The sequence below is a fragment of the Arvicanthis niloticus genome, chromosome 15, assembly GCF_011762505.2.
Source record: "Arvicanthis niloticus isolate mArvNil1 chromosome 15, mArvNil1.pat.X, whole genome shotgun sequence".
Taxonomy (NCBI): domain Eukaryota; kingdom Metazoa; phylum Chordata; class Mammalia; order Rodentia; family Muridae; genus Arvicanthis; species Arvicanthis niloticus.
In genome coordinates, this window is record NC_047672.1 from 60554483 (window position 1) to 60573508 (window position 19026).

General features: G+C 34.6%; 1 protein-coding gene and 1 pseudogene across 1 annotated transcript in view; both read right to left on the reverse strand.

The window, feature by feature from the left end:
• Positions 1-19026, reverse strand: part of Znf804b (zinc finger protein 804B) — a 486333-nt gene that overhangs the window by 123103 nt on the left and 344204 nt on the right. The gene's annotated exons all lie outside the window — the stretch shown is intronic.
• LOC117720471 (small nuclear ribonucleoprotein-associated protein B pseudogene) lies at positions 1594-2245 on the reverse strand (annotated as a pseudogene).

The following is a 19026-nucleotide window of genomic DNA, read 5'->3' on the forward strand; positions in this document are numbered from 1 at the left end:
GACCAGATAGCCCAGGGACCTAGGATAGAACCAAATACGACTGACAAAAATATCAATGAAATGCTTTCTAATAAATTTCTGCTTTACACATAGTCTAGTGCCTTATCTAGTCCTCATCAGAAAGGCTTTTTCTGGTGAATAGGAGCAGATGCAGATTAGACATACATTCTACAGCAAGTGTATAAATTGGAAATCTCAGTTATTTTCCATCTCTTGGAGGTCAGAGAAGCTGGAAGAAGTGGGAGAGAAAAGATTGTATGAGTCAGAGGGGTTAGAGGACACCAGTAGAACACAGCTTACTGAGTCACCTAAGCAGGGCTCAAATGGACTCAATGAAGGAAGCAGCAGTCATGGTGCTTACAAGGTTCTTCACCAGGTCTCTGTATATACATTATGGCCATAAGTTTGTTGTGTTGGTGAGTCTCTTAAAAGTGGGACTGGTTGTCTTTGACTTTGCTGCCTGCTCTTGAGACTCTTTTCCTCATGTAGGGTTGTCCAATCCAGCCTCAATATGAGGGTTTTTGCTTTGTCTCTTATTGTACCTTGTTTTACCATGTTGAGATTTTATTTCCTGGAAGCCTGCTCCTTTCTGAAATGAATTTCCAGGGCAATAGATCCAGGGAAGTGGAGAGGTGGGAAGGGTCTGGGAGAAGTAGAGGAAGAGGAAGATGTGGCCTACTATTTTCAGAGAAGAATCTATTTTTAATAAAACTATAAAATAAAAATGACTATTTCAATAAAAAGTAAAGTTAAAAAAAAACATATGCGAAGGTTTCTGTGTTACCAAACTTTACTCAGAACATTTCTCCCATTTAATTTTAGTATAGCATTAAGAAATATAAATAAAATGAAAATACTTCCATGAGGACTATCACTGAAGCCAGGCAGCCAAACGGGAAATGGGGGGCAGGGGAGGAGAGAAAAAATTGCTCTGCAGAACATCTCAGTAGATAAGGATTTGTATAAAGAAGTTTGCAGCACATGTGGGGCCTGCATATGATTCCAGCTTTCCTGGTTCCAGCTGATCTTGCCTTCTTCCAGAAAGATTTTTGCAGAAAACTATGTTATATCTATAGAAAAATGAATCATCACACTCAGACTCTGAGGGCTCTAAGAACTAGGAGATAAGATATTACACAGTCATACACCGTATTTAATAACATAAAAGTTAATTAAATGTTCATGTTTTACAATATTTTGTCATAATAAGTTAGGTGAAATTTCAAAAGATTTTATATTAATGTGACAAAATGAGTGCTTACTTAGACAGACTTACCTCTGTAAACATTTACCGTGTTTAGCTTACATTTTGAATACCAATTCTTAAGTCATTTACATTTGAGTTTGGTATTCTATCTAGTGGTTATTTTTAAATCCAATCTGCTCATTTGCATTTGGGTTGTTTCCACTGATTTTTTTCCTCAAATGTTCTAAGTATTTATTATCTATAATTAATGCAGTAAGAGGGGTCAAAAAAAAAAAAGCTTGTAGGCTACACAATTTCAAAAGATTCATTGCAGGGAAAAACAAGGACTGATGTTTATCAATCAGATCTTAGGGTCTTGTTGGATGCATTTCTGGGGAGTTAGGCCTCTAATGGGGTCTCATTTCTGGAGGGAACATGCCTATAGGCCTCCCTTGAGCAGGGGGAAGGCCAATTGGTGTGCCCATGAGTAATCTCATACTGTGTAAGGGAACCATAATTCCTGAAGGTGGGGGTTTCTCTGCAGACAATCTGAGGTGGGGATCCTCATCCTCGTGGGTACTGGGTAGGAACTACTGTAGTGCTTGAACCAGCAAAAACAACAATCACAGCTGCTACAGTGCCTCTTCCTGGTAGTCATGACCTGTAGAGATGGATCTTCAACTCCTCAGATACAGCCTGCTAATCCATCAGCAGGTTAGGGAATGGGTAGATCAGCTGGTACTCCCTTGCCAGCTGCCCTCCCAACCCCAGGACCACACGTAGCTCCAGAAACTGGACCACGAGCAATGCCAGTATCTTTAGGAGGTAGACCTTCCATGGTCATGGAAACCAAGTTCTCACTATGTAGCAAGACCAGACCCAGAACTCTGGGATGCTTTGCATTATTTAGCCTGATCTCCCTGAACTCATCACAATCCCAGAGAACCAAATTCATATGCTTGTCAAAAGCCTTAAAGGTGCCAATGAAGATTTTTCTGTTTTTCATCTCATTCTATAGTCAATGGGCTGCAGCATCTTGCTACTCTTACACACAGTCATGATTGTTGTTCCACAATAGCTGTTCTCAACAGCAAGATTTTAAGATTCTTAAGTCTTGAGAGAGGGCTATAAGCAAAGGTGTGATGCAGGCTTTTAGACACAATGTAAGCTTGACCAAAGTTTCAATAACAGTAGAAGAGTCCTGTTTTCCTTGATTTCCACAAGCTTGAGGTGCCAATACTGCTTTAACCACTTCTTGGCATCTAAGCTAAGAACACCATCTCAGTACTGCCTAGAAAACCATCATACGAATGTGGTACTGCTGAGAACACTGTGGTGACAAGTGACACTCTTGGTTGCTCAAGGATGGTGTTTCTACGTTTGACCTGGACCCTCTGTCATTTGATGCTCAGTAGTTATCAGATATAAGTGATCCCTTGTTCAGTTTATCCCATTACAAACCACTCCTCAAAACAAATGTCAGACATCACCAGCTCCCTCTCCTCTCCTCCACTGATATTTTAAACTGAAGGAGGTGTTGAAGGACTAAACTAGGAAAATTTTGAGAATACTGCATATCAAAATTTGTCTTGATCATAGCTGTGCTTTAATGTTACTTTAGATGTCAAAGATGATTATACACTTTAAAAATAACCATATGTCAATAAATAGTTGAGACTGTGATTAGTCTTCTTTATTTATATTACATTTTCTTAATAAGGATTCTAAATTTCCTCTCTTTGGGAAAAGATATAGAAAGATTCTATCCTAAACAGAACAGCATCAATTTCTAATCTGATAAACTTATTTATTATTAGTTAAAAATGAGAAATATTTTTATAACTTAGGTATATTTCTAGGAAAATGTTGCTAATATTTTCAATCACATATGTATCATTTTTTTCTGAGTAGAATACAATTAATATGCAAAATATGCTTAGACAACACTCTTGTAAAATGCCCAGTTCAGATGTTTCCTCTGTTACCTGGTTGTATTCTCCTTTGTTCATAGTGTTTCTAGGAAATTACTTTTCTACTTTTCTATAAATGCCATTCAAATTTTTATTCTGGGAGAGTAGAAGATGTATAAATTCATAAGACAGATACTATTATATTATATTTAAATAATTTTTAAACATAACAATTTCATCATCTATTTCAAAAAGATGAAAATAATACTGAGACTAAATCAAGTAGTCTTGTATTGAAATAGATAATTAACACTCTGTATGTATAACCCTAAGAGCTGATGAACACTTCAGGATTTAGCTGAGGACAAATAATAATTCAGTGGGCAATTTCCTGAAGTCAACCTAAAATTATGAGACAAGATCCATTTTCAGGTACTAAGTTTGTGTTATAAAGTTTATTTCTATGGTTACTTGTTAGAGGCTACTGAGCTAATCAACAATCTCATGGAAATGAATTGTTTGCTTACAATATTTTATGAATTGATATTTAAACTGGGAATTAAACATAACAAAACCATAATTGTAATATTTTAGAAATTTCACCTTTGTAAAACACACTTGGTAATCTTGTTTTTTCTCAGTCTTCTTACCTATAAAAAGAACTATTTAGCTAAGAGACCAATGGTTATTTGAACATAGTATCAATAATTGTCTTTTAGAAACAGACTCATTAAAAATATTCATACTATATTGAAGGAGAAAAGGAGTTAAAAAAAATAGAGTGTCCTGCAAAATATGAGAATCAAGAAAGAGTTGAGAGAAGAATGTGAATTAGGCAGGCTCACACCTCTCTAGAGTCACTTATTCATGCAGAAAAACAAAGGAACAGAATACTCACCAAACTTATGCCAATGCAAAGAGGTCAAGGCACAAGAAGACATTATAAATTAATTCAAGTCTACACCCAGTCTCCCAGGTGTCCTTAATAAAATTACTTGTACCCAAGTAAAAGACTTTTTCTTCTCCAGTTACTAGTTCAATGAGTGAGTCATATATGTACAGACTAGTGTTCTTTCTTTCAGATATGTCTGTTTGTTCTAAACTCCTTTATCATCTCTTTGTTAAGGTCAATGCATGTTCTGTTATTGCTGAGATGCTTTAATGTTTTCAAGAAAACGAATGTTATCCATGGAAATTTGTATGGTATAGTGAATATTCTCTTTCAGTGTGATGAGTATCTCAGATCAGAAACAAAGGAAATGAAATTGGAAGTTTAAAGGATCAACTTCAACCGTAACAGACTAAAATTAATTAATGTCCCTGAGGGAGTGTGCCTTAGCCTTGGCAGATATGGTTTTGAATTTCAAATCAAGGTATGTAGATATCTATGCTATTGCAAATAAACTGCTGGAGGTAATTTTTGAAATTACAATCAGAACAGGAATCAGAGTTCACGGGATCTATAAGATCTTGACCAAGAGGTTTAGATTATAATGGTAGGGACTAGGGAAATATTTTTCCCACAGAAGTCCCTGAGATGATTGTTTCCTCAGAAAACACATTGCAAAGGGCTCTTATTATTTTTCAAAGTGAGTAGGAAAAAGTGATTCCCCCACACTTCCAAAATGAATTCATAACTGCAGCACAACTGTATATTCCTACTTTCTAGGCTCATGCAGGTAAACATGAGTTCTTTCTCTTACAGTATATATTTTTTAATCAAGAAAATATTGCCATGGGAGAAAATATGAAAGTTATTTATTTCAAATTCAGCACCTTTTCCTCTGATGTAGACAAATTCAATTGTCCTTTAACGCACAGGAGAGAGGGATGTTCAAAGGTATATGAAAATAGGAGGTAGAAAATATAGCCTTTAAAAAACATAAAAATATGAAAAATTGAATTTAAATGTATCTTATTTTGTATTTATACACATGCATTTTACTACATGAATGAGTTGCTTTGTTTGCTTGTGTGTTCTGTTTCCATCCTAATACTATTGGTGTGGTTCTTATACAATTGTTTTCAGTTAGCAATAATCACACTTCAGATAAAGCTCACTGGCTTCTATGTCACCACAGAGCAAAGCTGCTTATTATGGTATAGTACAATATTCATCTTACTGCATCAAACAAGCAAAATATCTTTATAAAATAAACAAAACTATTTTTATGTAATATGTTCTTATTCAGATATAAACTAAGTTTTTGTATAGAAGAGAACAAAGTTACATTAAAAATGTATGCACTTTAATTTTTTAAGGAATTGGAATTAATAGTGTCTTTGTATTATATCCAGTATTTTTAACATAATTGTATGATGGCTCAAATGTTTTTTCAAGGAATGATATTCTTTATATAGTCATATGGCAGAATTTTATAGTTTTCATTTACAAAACTATATCACTATTTAAATTGATAATATTTTCATTTTCTTTTCAACTAGTAATTTTCCAGGTTTAAGGTTTAACCTCTCAGTACACAAGTGGAAATTTCCAGTGTCCATTTTTATGGACATGTGTATATTCTGAGTAATTTTAATATTAAATAATATTTAATATAATGTTTTACATGTACTAAGACTTAAAAAGCACCACGTTAGTGTGAAGTTCCTGACCTTCTCACAAATCCTTTTAGTAAAATAGAGACTCAAACAAAAGTTTCTTTTGACATCTATTTGAAGTATTTTACAGGTGGACTAAGATTCAGATGTACCAAGAGGATGTCCCCACCCCCTGCCAGGCCTCCCCACTCCCTGGGGCCTCAAGTCTCTCAACAGTTAGGTGCTTCTTCTCCCACTGAGGCCATACCAGGCAGTCCTCTGCTCTATATGTGTTGGGGGCCTCGGACCAACTCTTGTATGCTATCTGGTTGATGGCTCAGAGTCTGAGAGATCTCAGAGGTTTGGGTTAGTTGCGATTGCTGGTCATCCTATGGGGTTGCCCTCCTGCTCTGCTGAGGAACTGTGGGAGGGTAGACCAGTAGTGGTACAATGACTGGATTGTAAAAAATTAAAAAAATAAAATATATATCAAAAGTCATATACATATACATCATATACATATACACATACATATACACATATACATATGCACATATATCATATGCAATCATCAATAACAACAAAAGATTCAGATATACAGCATGGTAGACACTGCTCATAGAAGACCTATTTTGAATAGTGAAACTTCTCTGGTTCTTTCCATGTATTTTTCTGCTTCTCTTATAGCATGTTAATTCATGAATATTTTGCATCTTCTCTGTGGTAAGAATTCTGTGGGAGGCTTTGTTCATATTCTTACTTTGCTTTCAATATCCTTATCAAGCTTTTGGCTATGTTCAGTGTTCTTTGAGCTCACTCCTGACATAGTTTGTGAACTTGAGTCACTAACATATATTAAAAGCTATAATCAAGACTGGGTTACATGCATATATATGCCAACTATAATGAGGATTTTAATGTTTTGCTTTTCCAGTTATATTGTAAAGTTAGAAGCCTAAGACTGTTATTTATTGTTTGTCTCATGCACACCTAAGGTCATAATAGACACTTATTTTAAGCAATTTACATTTCTTTCTGCCTTTTCTACTAAGCAAAACTACTATTGAAAGCATAAAGGGAAGGGGATGAGGATATGGCTCTGCATAAGTTGGAACCCTCATTACCCATGTGAAATGATGTGATCTCAATGCTGAACAGAGACAAGAGTATCAATGGAGCTTACTTGCCCAACAATATAACTGAATTGATGAGATATGTATTATTTATGCATGTGCAAGCTCATTTGCAAACATATACCACACATGTGTGCACACATAAATTCATAAACACATTTCCACAAAAAAAGTTCATCAATAATTTTTTCTTACATTTTAGAACAAACACATATTAAGTCTACTTACACCTAAGGATACATATATTTTTACCCAGATGTGAACTTAAATTGTGTGTTTGGCAAGGTGCTAGCCATAATATTGACATACAGCAGGTACCTTAAATTAAGACATAAATTACTGATTATAGATGGCGTCCTAGCCTGGTTGTTGTAATGAATCATTGAGAAGCTTGTCTGGGGAAGGATAACACAGTCACAGAGACTATAGAATTCAGTGTCAATTAATTGATCAAATCTATTTCTGTAGTAAAAGAAGAGATTTTTGAATATTTATACAACAGAAGGAAAGATGAAAACATTATTTGAGAATACTGAAAGAATGAAATAACATGATCATGAAACCTTGAGAATTTAGCAAGAGAAAAAATGTAAACATGTGTATATAAATACATATACTTAAACATACATGCAACTAAACACACACCTATTGTCAGAAAGCAGGTGCTTTCCTAGGCTTCTCAGTGTCCATAGACACATCATCACTAGCCACCAAATTCAACACATGTAACCATGTCCCTGTCATCAGAACTTGCTCTCTCACTCTGTCTCTTTAGTTTTCTCTATATCTCCCTTCCCCCTCCCCTAGTCTCTTTATCCTTCTCCAAGGTGGCTTTTCCCTCCCTCCCCTAATACAATAAATCTCTTGTGTGAGATCAATTGCACAGTGTGATTTGTGAAGCATTCCTTGGCTTTGATCTGCCAAGGTACCTCTTGGCAACTAAACCCTAACATTGGTGCTAAGACTTAGTAGAATATCCTGGTAACTGAATGTTCCCTACATTGGGGTCTAAGCCACAAGGGACACTATTCTTTATTTCCAGGTCAGCTGCAACAAGATTCACTTTCCAGCTCACATTCAACAGTAACAATTGGTAAGCTTTGCCTTTGGGAAGAGTAAACACTTCCATGGATCAAAGGATGCAATTGTTGAGAATCAGGTACCCCTCTGGTGTTCTGGGAGGTGGAAGTACTCCAGCCATGATCTTTAAGACTATGGTTGACCCTATTCACCAACTCCACCTCTAACCATTTCTTTTGGGTGAGGCTTCATTTTCGAGCTCATTTCACCCTTTCCCTTCATTAGAAAATTCTGGTACCAAGGGATTTCTAGTCCTGCCACATTTCAGTGAAGTGAGGACCTACTGAAAAGCTTATTCATTCTTTGTTCAGTTTCCCTGAGTCCTGGAGGTTGGAACTCTTGGAACTTCATGTCTTGGGCCTCCCCTTCTTCCTCACCTATGGGAACTGCATCATTCCTAGCTCTCTTTTGGGATATCTCTTATAGAATCTACAAGGTCTCCACCTAGCACCAAATTTAAGAGCTCTAAATTTGTTCACTTTTGCAGTCATCTGGTCTGAATACCCCTTAGATAATCAATCAAAATGTGTGTGTGTGTTTTTTTTTTGTGTGTGTGCATGTGTGTGTATTCAACTTTATGTGCATATGTGAATATAATTTAATTCAACTCTCATTTGAAAATAATAAATCTACTAAGAAAACAGATATTTCTAAATAGAAACCATGTGTCTATTCTCCATATTGGCTGATTACCTGATGCTTACACCATCAGGATATCATCATGGCTGGCAATCATCTTTATTTAGGTTAAGGAGTACATGCTATGTGGTATATCACCATCTAAAGATGACCACGTGATATAAAGAAACAATTGCAAAACTTAGTTCTAGTGAGCTATATGATTATCATTGTATTAAACTTTAGACTAAGAATACAATAACATGTCTCAAATATTTTAGATTATTATGGACTGTATAATGATAAAAATTTAAAGTTATGTTTGCTACAGCATACTAAATATGTGAGTTAACTTTGGTTTAGAATATACTATATATGATGGTAGACTTTAAGGTGCTAAAGGTCTACTCAGATTAACAGAAGCTAATTTAAGAGGAATTTCTTCCTATTTATGTCTTTGCTACATGTTAAATACAAAATTGCTATTTAGATAAGTAACAACATATGTTTGATAAATAAATTAAGGTATATTTGATAATCAATATTTATAAATTCCTAAGGTCTACTCAGGTTCACAGTAATATTTGCTTTGCTTCCTTGTCTTTGCTCACTTTAAGCTTTGACTATTTGAACATAATATGTCATATAAAAACTGCAACATAGTGAAATATAAAGGGATCAGTAAAGTTGACAGTCTCTTTATGGACTGTGTTTATGATTAAATGTTTTATATTGATACTAGAAGAGCTTCAATTTAAAATCATTATTTTTAAGGCTAAGCCTAAGAGGAAGGTAATATAAAGTCATAGGCTCAGGAAAACTACTCGCTGATTGTAAACTGTTAATAGTAATTAAGAAATGAATATTAATGAAAATTAAAATTACTAAGCTAATAAATGATAAAAATTTTTAATGTGTTCAGAGCTATATTTGTAGTTATGCTAAGTACTAATGTAATTAATTATGGGAGCAAGCTTTATTTAGACTCTTGTATATGTTATCAAAGTTAAGCCTAAACGAAGTGACTAGAAACAAGGAAAGTTTGTTTAGTTTAGACATATTTAATAAGTCGATGGTCCTTCAAACTTTTCAGAAATCTTCTGAATATGATATTAAGTATTTAATAATAAAACTCCTGTGATAGATATACCAGATCCTGCCCATATCCTTAATCTCCTCGAAAGAAGATGATGGGGCACAGCCATCCTCCATCTGGAGCTTGCTTTAAATGTGGCAAAACTAGCCACTAAGTAAAAAACTGCCCTTCACCTACCATCTACTAGGATGCTGTCCAAACTCTGGGCTACCAAGACACTGCATAGTTGAATGCCTCATTTTGTCTAACCAAGGTAGGCCAGTGCCCCAAATTTCCTCTTCTATGGGAAATTCTGTTGGTTCTTGTGGACCTGGCAGCTGAAGACTGATTTTTCCCAATGAACACATGGGAACCTAGGGTGTCTGTCCAGGAAGGCAGTAAGTCCCCATTATTTTTTAGTAGATTTGAAAGCTGCTTGCTCTCTACTTCCTTATTACTCAGGTAATATTCATCCTTCTCAAATCTCTGATGCAATAGATAACTAGACTCGTGATGGACTTGTCAGTGTAACAGCAAAAACCAAGGCTTCAGCTGCCTTCTCAGTTCTTCATGTGTAAAACTCAGTTCTCAGGCCTCTCTTTTCTAGAGATACTACTAGGCCTAGACAGTTTACTTTGTTAGCAGATTCTAAAAGGAGAAAAAAAAAATCTTACAAAACAGCTTTCAAAGTCACTTGTTACTATTATTTCATTTAAAGTAACTGGCTTTACAATAACTGTTCTCAGAAATAACCACCTGTGTATCATGGTGGATGACTAGATAGAAAATAAGTTGTAAAGTACATAAGGTCTGAGGATAAGAATGCTTGAGTGCTGAGGGCCTGGAAAAATGTTTTGGGTTCTGTAAATGCAAGTTATAGAGGAAAAGGACGTGGGGCTTGCATTGTGAGTCTAAGGGTATAAAGAAGGTAGCGCAAAGTATATGAAAAAAATGATTTAGGCTTCTTTCCCTCTCTATGGTAATGATATGATATTAAGACCTCAAAAGTTCAGAATTTTAGTGTTAATCAGTGGAGTTCTGGTAAGCTATTAATCTAGCTCTGTCAAACATTGACTACTATTACAGTTACCAGCTCAAGATTTTTAATTTTCTATGGTTTTCTTCTAAGTATAGACTTAATAGTATTTCTTATGTCTGTCTAATCCTTATAATGCCCTGTCTTTTGGATAATGGAAAGACTGTTAATGCTTTCAACACAAAAAAATGTGGAAATCTCCTCACCCAACCACTAGGTCTGTGGGCCTAAACATTACAAATGGTAAACATTTGATAAAGAAAAAAAATTAAAGTTCTTATCTTTACCTTCTTTCCATAATCTATCGGCCCCAACAGATTTCAAGTCAACTTCAGTGTGCTCCAAGTACCAGCTCAAAGTGTTCCTTCAAAATCTGCATCCTCGACAGCTTAAAAGCAGTCAACCCCAGGTTTATTCAGCCCAATAAACTGATCCAACTGCTGCCAGCATATACTTTGGCCCCAAATGGTCCTGCAGAGCAGGACAGTGAGTCAAACAGCCTGTTTTTCTAGGACATGGCTAGTATCTTAGCTTCCTTGGGTTGCCGAATTGATGTTGATGCCCCTAGACAAAAGTAAGCACCATAAAGAGCATTGGGCTCTCATTCATGCCTCGGTCAATCATCCCTTCATATTTATTCACCTTTTTTAAATAAACAAAGCGACAAATGTTAGAAACCTGTTGTTCGTCCAGCCTGCCTTAGTGCCAGCAGCCATTTCACTACCAGCTGCCAAGTGAAATTTACATACATATCAAAAGTTTTCCACCAACACTGCTGCCAACATAGGTCACCCTCTTGTATTGTCTGTCTGTCTTTCTTGTTCTCTCTGCCTCTGTCTCTGTTTCACTTTCCACTTCAAGACGGAAAGCCCCACTCCAAGATGTTCATTTGCTCTACCTCAACAATAAATTTCTTGCATTCAGTCTGTTGTATCATATGGTCTCTATTGCATGCCTTGGCCTCATCCACAAAGATACCCCTCTGTAGCTGAACTCTAACACCTGTATCCTTATACACACACACACACACACACACACACACACACACACACACACGTCACACATGGTTACACTTGAACATTGCACATTCTATCATAACTATTTCATAGATACCGAATTATTCTCCCGAGGCTGTGGAGATGAGCCATAATCTTTAACAAGTCATTTTTTAAAAAATTGTTACATCATCCATAAAATCAATTCTTAAACTGAATCACTTCATAACATGTTGAACTGGGGATGCTGTACCTACAGTGTGCTTCATCCAGTGAGTAACCTGATCTCAATAAAATAGGAGCATGAGAGATGGAGAGACAGAGAGGGGCAGAGAGGCAGTAGGGGAAGAAGATAAGAGAATCCTTATTCAAACTTTTATTGTAGTATCTCTGAACAATATGGTCCTCACATAGGCCACCTCTAAGAGATCTTCTCTTCACAGATGAAATTGTTGCTTTATCCTACCCTGCATTTATATGGAGCCTGCCTCTGCACATCTAACATTAGGCCAGGCAGCCTGTGTATGACAGAGAGCCAAGTAACTTTCCACTATTTGCTGGAAGTGCTTGATTCTGACAGTGATAGCAGTTCCTACACACGTCTAGCTCTATAAAAGATTGACATTAAGGCCCCACAGAAAAATTTGTCAGAGCCTGTCATTTCTTTTTGTATTTAAATGATTCAGCCCTCCCAACAAGATGCTGAATTAGATGCAAATGCCAGAGGATTTCAACAGGAATGTGCAGAGAGTTGCTTAAATAAACTGACAGACACAGCTTCTTCTTTTTCTTCATCGAAGTGGAGGACTATGACTCTAGTTAATCTTTTCATGGTCATCTTGTCATCAAAGACTACCTTATGTGGCAATTAGACCATTGCAGTATTCATACACATCTGAGATTCACTCTCCTGGAACTAGCAAATACTCTCAAGATTGCCACATTTGGTGTCAAGGAAAAATATGCTTAAAGACATTGTAGGAAAGAAAGGCTGTTATATTATTCATCTGGTAGAATAATTTTCTACACATGTTAATTCCTGCTGTTCTCCTATAATAATGTACAAACAATACTAAGCCACTTCACCTTTCCTTCAATCTTAAGTATGTGGGTGTATAGCAAAGTTTATTTGGTACAAAGTGATAATAAAAATGTTGATTTTGATTCTTATATATCATTTTGTCATTGTACTTAAGATAAATATTATAATTTATGTTTGTTCATAAATACTGTTCAACCAAAAGAAATTATCACTTAGATTTTTAAGTTTTCTGTTCATGTGAGCAGGAGTTTTAACTATACTGGTCCACCTCCCCTTAACAACTATTGAATTAAATTATCCACCTGTCATAGTTAATTCCCATAGGCACCCTAATATATCATATTCAGTAATTTTAGATTTCAGATAATGTCAAGCACAAATGAGATGAACCTTGCTTTGGAGAATGTGATTTAGCAATATATCTAAGGGTCTTTCCATGCCTCATTTCGATTGTTTTTATTTCCAAATGCTATCTTGATACTGTGCTTCTTTAAAGTACAATGTATAAATGTAGTGATTTGCTACTGATGGTTAGGTAGCATATCACTTTGAATAGCATCTTTAAGATAGAGCAATTTCCTACTTGACCTATTTGACTCAAATGTCATTTGCTCAAAGTTAGTTTTCTGCAGATTCTGTTTAAATTAATCATCCAATTTAGAGAGTGTACAAGTTGAAATATTAAAAAAAAATCATCGTTATTCAGTTGGTAATAGAAAATAAAGGACCAGCTGATGGGACTTGTGGAACTTCTCTTAACACACACAATTTCAAATATGCAACTTTTATTAAATATGTGTAATATATAAGAAAAATGCATCATAATTTATTTACATATATGTAAATACTAAAAACCTATGAGATATTTGTCTTTGGTCTGAGAGCTGAAAGATGACAAACAAGACTGTAAATAGATCAAGAGCAGTTGAAGAAATGTATTCCACTTGTAGTGGATTGTGGCTGATGAAGGATATTGGAGGAGACATTTGCAGAAGACAAAAAATTGCATTGGTGCTGCTACTATGCCTAGCATTGGAAAAACATCTAGATTCACACAACTACACAACTCAGGGAAAGGCTCTTAGAAAATCAATAAAAGTAAAGCTTCCACTTCATTGGGAAACTGGATTATAAAGCTCTATTTGTAAAAGCTCATGAATCCTTCCTTCTACTAGAATATTACACTTTTACTCATATTTTAGTTCAACATGAGATATTATAGAAAACAACAACATCATGTACATTTCAAGAAAATATTTTGAAATATTAAATCTTAAAGATATATGTATGTTGCCAGGCGGTGGTGGCGCACACCTTTAATCCTAGCACTTGGGAGGCAGAGGCAGGCGGATTTCTGAGTTCGAGGCCATCCTGGTCTACAGAGTGAGTTCCAGGATAGCCAAGGCTATACAGAGAAACCCTGTCTCAGAAAACCAAAAAAAAAAAAAAAAATACATATATATATACATATATATATGTTTAACTTGATTGAGAATTATTTAATAAAATATACATATGTTGAAATATACACATACATCTTCAATTTTCCTTTTTATTTATTTATAAGAGAGGGATAGGGTCTGACTCCATATTCTAGGTTGGCCAAGAATTCATCTCAATCTTTCTACCTCAGCCTTCCAACCTCTGGGATCACAGGAGGAGATGACACTTCTCTCAATTAATAAAAGATTATTTTTAACAAGGAGATAAACAGTATAAACACAAAGAGCATTACAATAAACTTTACAAATAAAGTGTTGAAACCTTCATATTAAGGTCAGTTATTGTAATGCTTTTCAATATCCATTGCAAATATGTGCTTAATGTAGGTTTTCGGTACAGACAGACCGCTGAAGTATGCTTGAAGTGCACTGAAAGTTGCTCTCTCATTTTGTTCAGAGGTCTTTGAAGTTTTTGACAGACTTATTCTCAACTGATTTCTAAAAAAAATATCTGACTTGCTGGCATAATGGTAACTTCTTTTCCCTTTGTAAACTGTACTACTTGAAGCAGATAAAAGGATGCTGATTCTAAAATACCATCCTTTGGGCACATGAGCAGCTGAAACCATATCAATCCTTTGAGTCAAATGATTTCACAGTTCTCCAATGTATTTATGAAACTTATACTTACCCTTATGGTAAACTTTGATTGTATATTTGATTTAATGACAAGATAGAAGTTTAAAACAAAGGAGTAATTTTTATGAAAAGTGGGAAAGCATACAAAGAGATTTTATTAAATTAGGTGGGAAGACCATAACATTAAAAAACTGGGGGAAGACAACTCTAAAATACAAGACATGTATATTATTTCTACATATTAATTGAACTTCATTCTATTTTTGTTTTGTTTATAAAGAACCTAAACAGAAAAGTTTAGAAGATGATGTGTTTTGAATAGGACTGGCCTTCATAGAGTAGTATGTTTTAATACTTGGCCCATCGAAAATGGCACTATTAGGAGGTGTGGCATTGTGGGAGTAGGAGTAGTTTTTGGAGGAAGTGGTCACTGTAGATGCAGGCTTGAGGTCACAAATGCTCAAGCCAGTGTGGGACACAGTCTCCTTCTGCTGCCTGAATATCAAGATGTTGAACTCTCATCTCCTTCTCCAGCACTGTCTGGCTACATACCACCAAGTTTCTTGTCATAGCAATAATGGACTAACCTTTGAAACTGTAAGCTAGTCCCAGTTAAATGTTTTTCTTTATATAAATTACTATGGTCTTGGTGTCTGTTCACAGCAATAAAACTTCTAAGACAGATGGATACATAAATTTTGTGTACAAAAGGATAAGTAATTTCACTCAAATGAGAATACAGTAATAAAAGTAAGTTTTCAGTTCTACAACAGAAGATATATCAGTCTTCTGGGTTAAAATTGGGGGGTACTCTGTGTTCTCCCATAATTTCTGAATTACATATGTTACTTATTAGCCAATTAATCATAAGAACCAAAAGTATTATACAGGGTAATAAGACAGAAATATATATTAAGGACTTGCAAGTGTAGAGTAATAAATATTATAACGTGCGCCTCTCATGTCCTCCCTCACCCGTGGGAGAGACACACAAGAGAGATGCAATTCGGGTAGTTACTGCAAAACGAGGACTTTACTTCTTGTCACGGTAAAACGGAAAGACGTGGAAGGAAGCGGAAGGGCTGAAGATAGGAAGGGGCCTAGCTTAAATACAGCCTAGAGTGACGTATTCACTTCTGATTGGCTGTTCGCTCACCACCCAATATTACGCCTCAGGATTGGCCAGTGACTTTGGCGCGCCTTTTGTCTTTTGCAACTGTGCAGTCAGTTGTTTACAAGTGGGAGGACAGGATGTCCACGCCATCTTGGAATGGCAAATCACTGCGGCTCCCAACAAAATATAACTCTGAATTAAGTAAAATATAAGATATAATATCAATAGCTTCAAATTGTAGAAACATTTTTTTTCTCAATCAGTTTAGTTTCAAAATGTGATGGTATAATTATTACCTACACACAAAAATAAATTTTTGCAGAAATTAGATTTAACTTTAGACATTCTGGTTATAAATATTTATTACAGTGTTGTTGTTTTATATTTTCCTAATAGAAGTTACTATTTGAAAAAAAAGCTTATGATATTTAGTATGTAAATGATATGAAGACTTCTGAGAAGAAAATAAAAGAAAAACTGCTTATCCAGTGAAAAGAAATTTGTGGTAGTTATTTTTTTTTTTCTGAGGCCACCTCGGTTAACAATAAAGCCAATTTCCATAATCTCTTTGTTGAATAGGAAGTTTAAATAAACATGTTTGTTTCTAAAAGGTAAGCACAATGCACTGCCTTAGAATGTTATTATTATGTATATACATTAATGACGATTTTATTTTACTGTTACTGCTAGAAAATGAATTCTGTGGTTTCCTAGTTTAATTTAAGATGTAATAAAAGACAAGTCTACTTAAAACAATCAAATAGTTTATGACACTTTATTTAGTTTAACGATCACCATTTGGAATTCTCATTTCTTTTTGCTTTAGCAACAATGCTACAATTAGCAGTACTTCCTCAGCTGTGGTATGAAGAGTTCAATGTACTAGGAATTTTTCTTTATTCTTATCATAAAAAAGAATTCCTTAATTCAGGCAACATTTATCCCAATTGTTAATTCTTTTTAAAGGGCTGTTTAAGCAAATAAAGCCTGCATATGCTATGAAATCTTTTGTTCAGAAAGAGTTGCATTGTTCAATTTTCTATTGCTGGATAAGTCCAGTCACCTCTTGATGTACAGAAACTAATTTTTTACTTAAATTGTAATATACAAAATTTATAATCTGTAAAATAATTAAGACTAAATAATGCAACTTGAAAACTGTGAAAATCAAGAGAGTGTAATTCTAGTCTGTTTTTCCTCAGAATTATGCAATCTGAAAATTTGTTAATATATAATAGCTTTTAGTAGTAGGAAGGATATGCTATATTTAAATATAATTAGTGACTTTTAACGAATAAATTTAAATGTTTTATAAAACCTGTAAATCAATTTTGACCATAGTTACATGGGATGCTCTGCACTAGGTCAGCACTGGGAGAATTCCATTAGAAGCTCTTATTTCCATTATAACAGCATCTCATATTATTGACTTGTTCAATTTACTACATGTCAGAGTTCTCTAGCGTTGCTGGTTCTCTTTGACTTTGAGTTGTGTGACCTCAGCTACCATAGTTCTTCACAATCTCATCTTCAAATATCTTCTGTGTGAAGTTAAGAATTCTTTGCAGAGTACAGAAAGAAAATTAAGTCCAGTATTTCTAAGACTTTTAGCTTCATAGAACTTTCTTCAAGATTACATACAATACCTGTAAACAGCCAGAAAAAATGAAAAGGACATGATAAATTCTATGTCCTTTCTTAATCTTACTTCGCTAAATAAAGTTTGTGTTAGAATATGAATATAGAAAAGCTTGTAGACATGGATGATTAATGGGTAATTTAGTGATACTATCTAACAAAATTGTATTGCTTATAGCCTTACAAATGGAAGATTCTAGAAATTTTAGAAATCTCAATAACAAAAACATAAAGATAATTCTGTTTATTATTTGTAAACATAAAATGGTAATGGCTTAAAATTATGCATTAAAGATGTGCTATGAAGAGTTGCTCACATCATCTACCAAGAAGACAAGACAAACTATTGTTTGTGCTCTGTATCCCTGTGCCGAATGCCATGAAACAAGATGGATAAACTTTCTTGAGATGTTTTCCTCCCTGTCTCTTGTAGAAGAAAAAGGATTCTATGTTGTTTCCTTGCTTTGTGAACCATCTTATCTGGCAAAGTGTATTAACATACATCATTTCTCAATCCTCAAAATATCTTCCTTAAAAACAGAAACCTCCTAGAAGCCACGCATATTCTCTGTACCACTGCAACTGTCGCAGCTCAGTGTTTCTCTAAATCACTGCTCCAAGAACATAGCGGTATGTGATGGTGAAGGGGAAAAGATAAAACAAAATAAAACATCATTTTTACCCAAGTTTAGGCATTGTAGTTTTCACACAAATCATACACACATGAATGTCAATTAGTGGAATGTTTGATATTACTAGAACTCATTTGATATAAGTATTTTGACTAATGCTTCACTAGGCATTAAAGACTACTTGTGACTGTATTATTTGAATGATATAATACACTTGCAAATATATTTTCAAACTAAATAAATATAAAATTGATTATTGCTTGTATGCAAGAATCAGCTAAAATTTGTCAATATTATTGAGAAGGAGCAGAGAAAGGAAAAAGGAATAAATAAAAGATATGAGAAAAGGCAGAAAACAGAAAGGGCAAGCAAAGGAAAATACATGACAAAAGCAAATAGAACTATTTGATTGACAGATACTGTATGAACACAGAATTGCCATCTGTCTTTATTGCTGGCACACATGGGAAAGACTTGTAAGGTAGGTACATGTTCAGCCTTGTGCTGCCTATGTTCTGTAATTTGAACTGTCTCTTTATCACTCATAAAGAAACCTTTAGCATTCATCTGACAAGTAATATTTCAGTTATAGCTGCTTTTGTTTAATAATACTTAGTATTGATATAAATGAATTAAACAAAAGAAAAATGCTACTAGTAAATGAGAGTCCATGTGCGTTTCAATCTTTCTGCCATTATATATATATATATATATATATATATATATATATATATATATCATAACAGTACATTTGGAACATTTAATGTTTTCTTTGCCTCAGATCTAAAACCAGAAACAAAACAAAATTAATACATCCATTTTAACAAACTACAACAAGAAGGAAAGAAAAATTAACTGAAAAAAAATGGGGCTTCTTATATAAAATTGGCATGCACTTACTAAAAGAAATTTTTTAACACATTGTTTCTCCTGGTGTTTGGCTCT